Below are 10,390 nucleotides of genomic sequence, written 5' to 3'. Positions count from 1 at the left end.
TACTTGTATTCCTATAAAACAAGGATTCTGGGGGCATCTCGTATGCCATTCCTCTGTTATTACTCCTTGAAATGCATAACTACAATTACATCTGGGTGTTACCATTCTCCATGTGATGATATAATACACTGCAATATTGTATTATGTCTCTGACAGGGTCTATACAGGGATGTCATACTTGTGGCCCTCCAGCTGTTGCAAAACTACAACTATCAGGACATGCTGGGAGTTGTAGTTTTGCAACAACTGGAGGGAAACAAGTTTGACGTCCCTGGTCTAATAGAAGCACACAGATTGGTAGACCCGTGGCCTTCATTAGGCCTATGGCCTAATCCTGTCAAACTGCACCAGCACCCGGTGATTGTGGGGGCACCTACGGGGTGACGGAGGGATTTCCATCCTGTCAAACTGCACCAGCACCCGGTGATTGTGGGGGAGCCTACAGGGTGACGGAGGGATTTCCATCCTGTCAATTTGCACCACCACCCGGTGATTGTGGGGGCACCTACGGGGTGACGGAGGGATTTCCATCCTCTCAAACTACACCAGCACCCGGTGATTGTGGGGGCACCTACGGGGTGACGGAGGGATTTCCATCCTCTCAAACTACACCAGCACCCGGTGATTGTGGGGGCACCTACGGGGTGACGGAGGGATTTCCATCCTCTCAAACTACACCAGCACCCGGTGATTGTGGGGGCACCTACGGGGTGACGGAGGGATTTCCATTCTGTCAAACTGCACCAGCACCCGGTGATTGTGGGGGCACCTACGGGGTGACGGAGGGATTTCCATCCTGTCAAACTGCACCAGCACCCGGTGATTGTGGGGGCACCTACGGGGTGACGGAGGGATTTCCATTCTGTCAAACTGCACCAGCACCCGGTGATTGTGGGGGCACCTACGGGGTGACGGAGGGATTTCCATCCTGTCAAACTGCACCAGCACCCGGTGATTGTGGGGGCACCTATGGGGTGACGGAGGGATTTCCATCCTGTCAAACTGCACCAGCACCCGGTGATTGTGGGGGCACCTATGGGGTGACGGAGGGATTTCCATCCTGTCAAACTGCACCAGCACCCGGTGATTGTGGGGGCACCTATGGGGTGACGGAGGGATTTCCATCCTGTCAAACTGCACCAGCACCCGGTGATTGTGGGGGCACCTATGGGGTGACGGAGGGATTTCCATCCTGTCAAACTGCACCAGCACCCGGTGATTGTGGGGGCACCTATGGGGTGACGGAGGGATTTCCATCCTGTCAAACTGCACCAGCACCCGGTGATTGTGGGGGCACCTATGGGGTGACGGAGGGATTTCCATCCTGTCAAACTGCACCAGCACCCGGTGATTGTGGGGGCACCTATGGGGTGACGGAGGGATTTCCATCCTGTCAAACTGCACCAGCACCCGGTGATTGTGGGGGCACCTATGGGGTGACGGAGGGATTTCCATCCTGTCAAACTGCACCAGCACCCGGTGATTGTGGGGGCACCTATGGGGTGACGGAGGGATTTCCATCCTGTCAAACTGCACCAGCACCCGGTGATTGTGGAGGAGCCTACGGGGTGACGGAGGGATTTCCATCCTGTCAAACTGCACCAGCACCCGGTGATTGTGGAGGAGCCTACGGGGTGACGGAGGGATTTCCATCCTGTCAAACTACACCAGCACCCGGTGATTGTGGGGGCACCTATGGGGTGACGGAGGGATTTCCATCCTGTCAAACTACACCAACACCCGGTGATTGTGGGGGCACCTATGGGATGACAGAGGCCTTTCCATCCTGTCAATTTGCACCAGCACCCGGTGATTGTGGAGGAGCCTACGGGGTGACGGAGGGATTTCCATCCTGTCAAACTGCACCAGCACCCGGTGATTGTGGAGGAGCCTACGGGGTGACGGAGGGATTTCCATCCTGTCAAACTGCACCAGCACCCGGTGATTGTGGGGGCACCTACGGGGTGACGGAGGGATTTCCATCCTCTCAAACTGCACCAGCAGCCGGTGATTGTGGAGGAGCCTACGGGGTGACGGAGGGATTTCCATCCTGTCAAACTACACCAGCACCCGGTGATTGTGGGGGCACCTACGGGGTGACGGAGGGATTTCCATCCTGTCAAACTGCACCAGCACCCGGTGATTGTGGGGGCACCTACGGGGTGACGGAGGGATTTCCATCCTCTCAATTTGCACCAGCACCCGGTGATTGTGGGGGCACCTACGGGGTGACGGAGGGATTTCCATCCTCTCAAACTACACCAGCACCCGGTGATTGTGGGGGCACCTATGGGGTGACGGAGGGATTTCCATCCTGTCAAACTGCACCAGCACCCGGTGATTGTGGAGGAGCCTACGGGGTGACGGAGGGATTTCCATCCTCTCAATTTGCACCAGCACCCGGTGATTGTGGGGGCACCTATGGGGTGACGGAGGGATTTCCATCCTGTCAAACTGCACCAGCACCCGGTGATTGTGGAGGAGCCTACGGGGTGACGGAGGGATTTCCATCCTGTCAAACTGCACCAGCACCCGGTGATTGTGGGGGCACCTATGGGGTGACGGAGGTACCTCCTCTGTCCGTTCACACCTGATTACTTGGAAACCCATTAGCTCCTGAAGCGGTTTGCGATCAGCGCTGTGAATGCATATTCAAAGAAGCCAAGGAGTTAAAAGATGAACGTTTCCTTTCACTGAGTGCAAGCAGAGATCTTGTAAAGTATATTTACAGTCCCTTTATTGCCGCATTTACATAAAACTGTAATACGCCTGTCTTCGTGACATTCTCCATGTGATAAACGGTGTATGGCGCAGGGACAACATATAGAGAAGATTTGCTGCGCAGCATTAATACAGCAGGCTGGGTACACCGCCGCTGTGGGGACGTGACAGGAATAGTAATGGCCGAGTGCCAGTGTCTTGCAGTCATGCCTGGGTCACTGTGATGGGGACATTTATCAGGGAGCGGGGCCTCTAGGACATGCCCAGTGATGTTCCAGCCTCCGAAGTATAATATAGCTGCGCCGATATAACCTTGTGAGGCCATTACGGCGTCTGTAGGGAGCTGCGGAAGAGATGAAGCGTTTCTTCCTTCCTTGTCCTGACGCATTTCGGAGACTTTGGATGTCATGTGCCATTTAATAGCACTTCGGGAGATGCAACCGGCAAATTACAACCCTTCAGGCTTCTTACATGTGTTTTAAATAGTCCCTGACAGTACAAGGATGGTAGCAGGGAGATAATATCCCTGGTACAGACAAGTAGCCCAATTGTTATGTGGTTTCGCTCTTGAATTCTATTGTTAATGTAGAGTAATTCTGCAAAAAAAAGGTTTATGCTCCATTCACATCCAGAGCTGCACTCGCCATTCCATGGGCTTCCTGTTAGTTCTACACCTCCTTGCAGCTCCTGCCAGTGTCTGAGGAGCATTGTGGGCATGGAATGCGTCGCCCACAGTGCACTGCAGCAGTAGAAATGTGAATGCAGATTATGTAGTAGGTGGGGAATTAAATGTGCCCTGGAAAAAAATGAAAGTGTTCCCAATCTTGAATGTTGTAGGAGGGTTCAAATTGATAGCACAAAATACCGCCCAAGCAGAACCAAATACCCCCGCTGACGGGAGGACGTCACCTGAGGACGGCGATACAGTTGAATTCAGGAGGGGACCTGCGGCCACCATTATTAATGCTGAGAGCATCAGACTGTTATATACCCGGCCGGCAGTCAGAAGGGGGCTAGGCGGGCCTCTTGTGGGGTCTATGGCCAGTCCGCCCCTGGTAACACCGCAGAGAACAGGTAATGTAGTTGATGTTAGGTGCAGTCCTATGGAAATAAGATCCCTGTGTAAATAACATCACTATCATCCCTCCAGCCCCATGTAAATAACATCACCCCCTCCTTTCATCTCCTTCCAACATACAGTCCCGTGTAAATAACATGAATCCCCTCTCCCAGCCCCCTCCAACATACGGTCCCATGTAAATAACACCACTCCCTCCTTTCATCTCCTTCCAACATACAGTCCCATGTAAATAACATGAATCCCCTCCCCCAGCCCCTCCAACATACGGTCCCATGTAAATAACACCACTCCCTCCTTTCATCTCCTTCCAACATACAGTCCCATGTAAATAACATGAATCCCCTCCCCCAGCCCCCTCCAACATACGGTCCCATGTAAATAACACCACTCCCTCCTTTCATCTACTTCCAACATACAGTCCCATGTAAATAACATGAATCCCCTCCCCCAGCCCCCTCCAACATACGGTCCCATGTAAATAACACCACTCCCTCCTTTCATCTCCTTCCAACATACAGTCCCATGTAAATAACATGAATCCCCTCCCCCAGCCCCCTCCAACATAAGGTCCCATGTAAATAGCACCACTCCCTGCTTTCATCTCCTTCCAACATACAGTCCCATGTAAGTAACATCACTCCCCTCCCCCAGCCCCCTCCAACATACGGTCCCATGTAAATAACACCACTCCCTCCTTTCATCTCCTTCCAACATACAGTCCCATGTAAATAACATAAATCCCCTCCCCCAGCCCCCTCCAACATACGGTCCCATGTAAATAACACCACTCCCTCCTTTCATCTTCTTCCAACATACAGTCCCATGTAAATAACATCACTCCCCTCCCCCAGCCCCCTCCAACATACGGTCCCATGTAAATCACACCACTCCCTCCTTTCATCTCCTTCCAACATACAGTCCCATGTAAATAACATGAATCCCCTCCCCAGCCCCCTCCAACATACGGTCCCATGTAAATAACACCACTCCCTCCTTTCATCTCCTTCCAACATACAGTCCCATGTAAATAACATTAATCCCCTCCCCCAGACCCCTCCAACATACGGTCCCATGTAAATAACACCACTCCCTCCTTTCATCTCCTTCCAACATACAGTCCCATGTAAATAACATGAATCCCCTCCCCCAGCCCCCTCCAACATACGGTCCCATGTAAATAACACCACTCCCTCCTTTCATCTCCTTCCAACATACAGTCCCATGTAAGTAACATCATTCCCCTCCCCCAGCCCCCTCCAACATATGGTCCCATGTAAATAACACCACTCCCTCCTTTCATCTCCTTCCAACATACAGTCCCATGTAAGTAACATCACTCCCCTCCCCCAGCCCCCTCCCACATACGGTCCCATGTAAATAACACCACTCCCTCCTTCCATCTCCTTCCAACATACAGTCCCATGTAAATAACACCACTCCCTCCTTCCATCTCCTTCCAACATACAGTCCCATGTAAACAACATGAATCCCCTCCCCCAGCCCCCTCCAACATAAGGTCCCATGTAAATAACACCACTCCCTCCATTCATCTCCTTCCAACATACAGTCCCATGTAAATAACACCACTCCCTCATTTCATCTTCTTCCAACATACAGTCCCATGTAAGTAACGTCACTCCCCTCCCCCAGCCCCCTCAAACAAACGGTCCCATGTAAATAACACCACTCCCTCCTTCCATCTCCTTCCAACATACAGTCCCATGTAAACAACATGAATCCCCTCCCCCAGCCCCCTCCAACATAAGGTCCCATGTAAATAACACCACTCCCTCCATTCATCTCCTTCCAACATACAGTCCCATGTAAATAACACCACTCCCTCATTTCATCTTCTTCCAACATACAGTCCCATGTAAGTAACGTCACTCCCCTCCCCCAGCCCCCTCAAACAAACGGTCCCATGTAAATAACACCACTCCCTCATTTCATCTTCTTGCAACATACAGTCCCATGTAAATAACACCACTCCCTCCTTTCATCTCCTTCCAACATACAGTCCCATGTAAATAACATGAATCCCCTCCCCAGCCCCCTCCAACATAAGGTCCTAGGTAACATTTTCTCCTCCCCCCCAGACCCCTACAACAATCAGAAGCAGGGAGGGAGTGCCGCTGGGTATCCGCTGACGGCAGTGCCCAGCAGCAGTCACTCCCTTCCTGCCATTAGATGGGTGCAGCAGGCTAAATAAAATGCCGTGGTGGGCTGGACTCGACCCACGGGCCTTGAGTTTGACATAAGTGCCCTACAAGATCTCGTGGCCTCAAGGTGGTATGAGCCAAGGAATTTGTCTCCATTATATACTTTGTTTTTGTGAAAACAGCCCCTCACCCGTCCAGTGAATGGAGCGGAGCTGCAATACCACACACAGCCTATGGAGAGGTGTGGCGCTGCCACGTATTGTTAACTGCGCTTGTGTCTGCAGTCATACTGCAAGGGTGATTGGTGAGCGATTCCCGTATTTTCAGTATTGTACATGATAATAACATAACTAAAAGCGCCATCTAGATATTTAGAACCATGAAAAACTATCTTTTCTGTACAAAGTTTTCTGGCAGAAAATCTGATCATAAACCAGTTTTTTGGGGCAGTTTTAACAATATCTTGGGCAATAAGAAAACAACTTACTAACACAAGATCCACTTACCTGAAGCGTTCATATGAAATCAGGAGTGATCACGGACTGAGAGAATGCTCCCATTCACTGACAGCAGGCAGAGATCCTGAAAATGACAAGGGATTGAAACATAAAAGTATATTACAACTTATTAATTGAGTTAGCTTAATGAAGGGGGGTGTCTGGATTAGGGCTGCAGCTAACGATTATTTGAATAATCAATTAGTTGTCGATAATTTCATCGATTAATCGGGAAAAACACCAAAATGACAAAAAAAGGGGTTTATATGATTTCACTTGAAAAATTATGTACAAAGGCCATATTAAAACAATTTTAGGCGTTACATGAGGCACACACAGGGACCAGGGAGGCGCACAGATAAGGGCCAGGGTGGCGCAGAGAGGGGGAAGGAGGGGCGCAGACAAGGCCGCGGGGGACACAGAAGATAAGGGCCAGGGGCGCAGACAAGGCCGCGGGGGGCACAGATAAGGGCCAGAGCGGCGCATTCAGGTCAGGGGCTGTGCTAAAAGGGCCAAGGGGAGGCACAGACAAGGGTCAGGGGGTGCGCTGACAAGGGCAAGGGGGGCATTGCTTTAAAAACCTGTTCTGACCTAATCTATCTTTTTCTTTTCACATTCCCATTTTCCCACATAGGAACTACTAGGGGCTGGGAAGAAGATGGTGGGTCCATTGCCATGGGGGATCTGTGGATAGCACTGTTATTAGGGGGGGGGGGGGATCTGTGGATAGCACTGTTATTGGGGGGGGGGGGGAATCTGTGGATGGCACTGTTATGGAGGATCTGTGGATGGCACTGTTATGGAGGAAATCTGTGGATGACACTGTTATTGGGGGGGATCTGTGGATGACACTGTTATTGGGGGGGATCTGTGGATGACACTGTTATTGGGGGGGGGGATCTGTGGATGGCACTGTTATTGGGGGGGGGGATCTGTGGATGGCACTGTTATTGGGGGGGATCTGTGGATGGCACTGTTATTGGGGGGGATCTGTGGATGACACTGTTATTGGGGGGGGGGATCTGTGGATGACACTGTTATTGGGGGGGGGGGATTTGTGGATGACACTGTTATTGGGGGGGGGTCTGTGGATGACACTGTTATTGGGGGGGGATCTGTGGATGACACTGTTATTGGGGGGGGATCTGTGGATGACACTGTTATTGGGGGGGATCTGTGGATGACACTGTTATTGGGGGGGATCTGTGGATGACACTGTTATTGGGGGGGATCTGTGGATGACACTTATTGGGGGGGGATCTGTGGATGGCACTTATTGGGGGGGGATCTGTGGATGGCACTGTTATTGGGGGGATCTGTGGATGACACTGTTATTGGGGGGATCTGTGGATGACACTGTTATTGGGGGGATCTGTGGATGACACTGTTATTGGGGGGGGGATCTGTGGATGACACTGTTATTGGGGGGGGATCTGTGGATGACACTGTTATTGGGGGGGATCTGTGGATGACACTGTTATTGGGGGGGGATCTGTGGATGGCACTGTTATTGGGGGGGGGATCTGTGGATGACACTGTTATGGGGAGGGGGATCTGTGGATGACACTGTTATGGGGAGGGGGATCTGTGGATGGCACTGTTATGGGGGATCTATGGATGACACTGTTATGGGGGGGATCTATGGATGACACTGTTATGGGGGGGATCTATGGATGACACTGTTATGGGGGGATCTATGGATGACACTGTTATGGGGAGGGGGATCTGTGGATGACACTGTTATGGGGAGGGGGATCTGTGGATGACACTGTTATGGGGAGGGGGATCTGTGTATGGCACTGTTATGGGGGGATCTGTGGATGACACTGCTATGTGGGATCTGTGGATGACACTGCTATGGGGGATCTGTGGATGACACTGCTATGGGGGATCTGTGGATGAAACTGTTATGGGGAGGGGGATCTGTGGATGGCACTGTTATAGGGGGATCTGTGGATGGCACTGTTATGGGGGATCTGTGGATGACACTGCTATGGGGGATCTGTGGATGACACTGCTATGGGGGGTGAATTTATGGATGACACTATATAGCATCTTATGCTATATGTGTTATCCACAGATCTCCCCCAATACACCGGCCCCGCCGCTCACTGCAGTATAATATCTAAAGACTATTCCTTAACCGGCAGTAACTTGAACTTCATTGTAAGGTAATAAAGATCATAGCGCTGATTCAAAGTTCAAGTTACTGCCGGTTAAGGAATAGTCTTTAGATATTATACTGCAGTGAGCGGCGGGGCCGGTGTAAGAGCACAATGACTGCACCGGCCCCGCCGCGAGTTGCCGCCTCCAGCCAATGCTCCCTCCCGGCTGATGCATCGCAGCCAGCGATGTATCAGGGACTTAACTGCGGAGGTGCGGGAGCGTGCAGGATTTACGGGACCTGCAGGCATAGCGCCTGACCGCCCGCTCCCGCCCGCATAGCAACGAATCGGCCGATTATTCGATAACGGGATTTGTCGACAATGAATCCTGTTGTAAAGCAGAGATACCAGCTCACTATTTCTGCGATTCGAATGTATCCGTGTGCTCGGTGCCTTGGTCTTTCAACCTCCTTATACAGGTAAAACGAAAAGGTTCTTATTCGTAACTGTTACGAATAAGAACCTTTCGAAACGCGTCAACAGCCTACATCAGAGAGAATTTGAGTACTGTATTGTCTGTGAACACTTGCCAAATAAAGACAGAGAATATGACACTTTAAAATAAGTGAGTGCTGGAGTCTAAATCTTCCTAATTTTCAATGAATCCCGTTATCGAATATTATTGATAACGTCGATTAATCGTTGCAGCCCTAGTCTGGATTACACAACCCATTTTCATACACCCTAACAGGGGATTCGGAGTTAAAGAGGTTGGCCCATCTCACTTTTTGGTGGCCTTTCGCTAGGACATGCCACCGATATCCGATAGGTGTGCTTCCCACAAGGGCACACCATGAGAGGTAGAAGCAGGTCCACCATATCCTAGCGAAATGCTGCAAATTGTGAGAAGGACCAACCCCTTTAATAGGGGGTCCTCTGTCCAGGACCCTTATCTCTTGGTCAGAGAGGAGAACTGTTACACGGAGCGTCTCTCTCTCTCTGGAGGACTTGTCCTCTTCTGTATTACGCAGATAACCCATTGATCGGAATGGACACTGTGTAATGCTCCATTTCCCCACTGGTGGCGCTGCAGGGAAACTGAACACTTACTGCCAGGTTTCTGCACAGATCACAGCTGATCGCTGGAGGTTTGTGACCAGATTAAGAGACCCTTATAACAAGTAAGGTCAAACTTTCACAGGCTTTTAGGGTGTTTTTACCGGCGGCAGATTTTCCGCGACAGAAAATCTGCTCTATTCACCTGAATGGGGCTTGCGGAAATCTGTGTGCTTGTCACCCCATTCAAATGAATGGAAGTCATTTTCAGACGCGGAAAATTCTGCAACAAAATCTGCCGCGTGTGAAGGCGCCCTTACACAAGACAGAGCGTCCATTTCATATGGAGGTCCCCGGATACTATTCCCAGCAAGGACCAGTTCACACAAGAAAAGATTTAGCTGTCCACAACAAAGCGCAGCTTATGGAGCTAAACCGCCAAATGATATGGTCTGCTGGCGCCGCTCATTCCAGGCTGTGATAAATGGCTGGGACTCCATCATTTGCATTTGCAGATACATGTGTAGAACAGTTCAGGCGCCATTCTCTGGGGTAGTGCCGTGCGGTATAATAACCCTCATGGGCGGCATAGGACCGTCCACTTTCTTATATAAATGAACACTCACTTATGACTCCACAGTCGCCATGATAAATACCCACCTATCAGGCTGACAAGATGGATATTGTACCCCGTGGGCTCCTCTGACACATGTAGCACATGATCAACATCTCCTGAAATACTCTGTGCTACTGGGAGTCATTAGCCCCATC

This window comes from Bufo gargarizans, chromosome 11, assembly GCF_014858855.1.
Source record: "Bufo gargarizans isolate SCDJY-AF-19 chromosome 11, ASM1485885v1, whole genome shotgun sequence".
NCBI classification, from domain to species: Eukaryota; Metazoa; Chordata; class Amphibia; order Anura; family Bufonidae; genus Bufo; species Bufo gargarizans.
The sequence above is the reverse complement of the archived record's forward strand: the minus strand, read 5'-3'. Positions refer to the sequence as shown.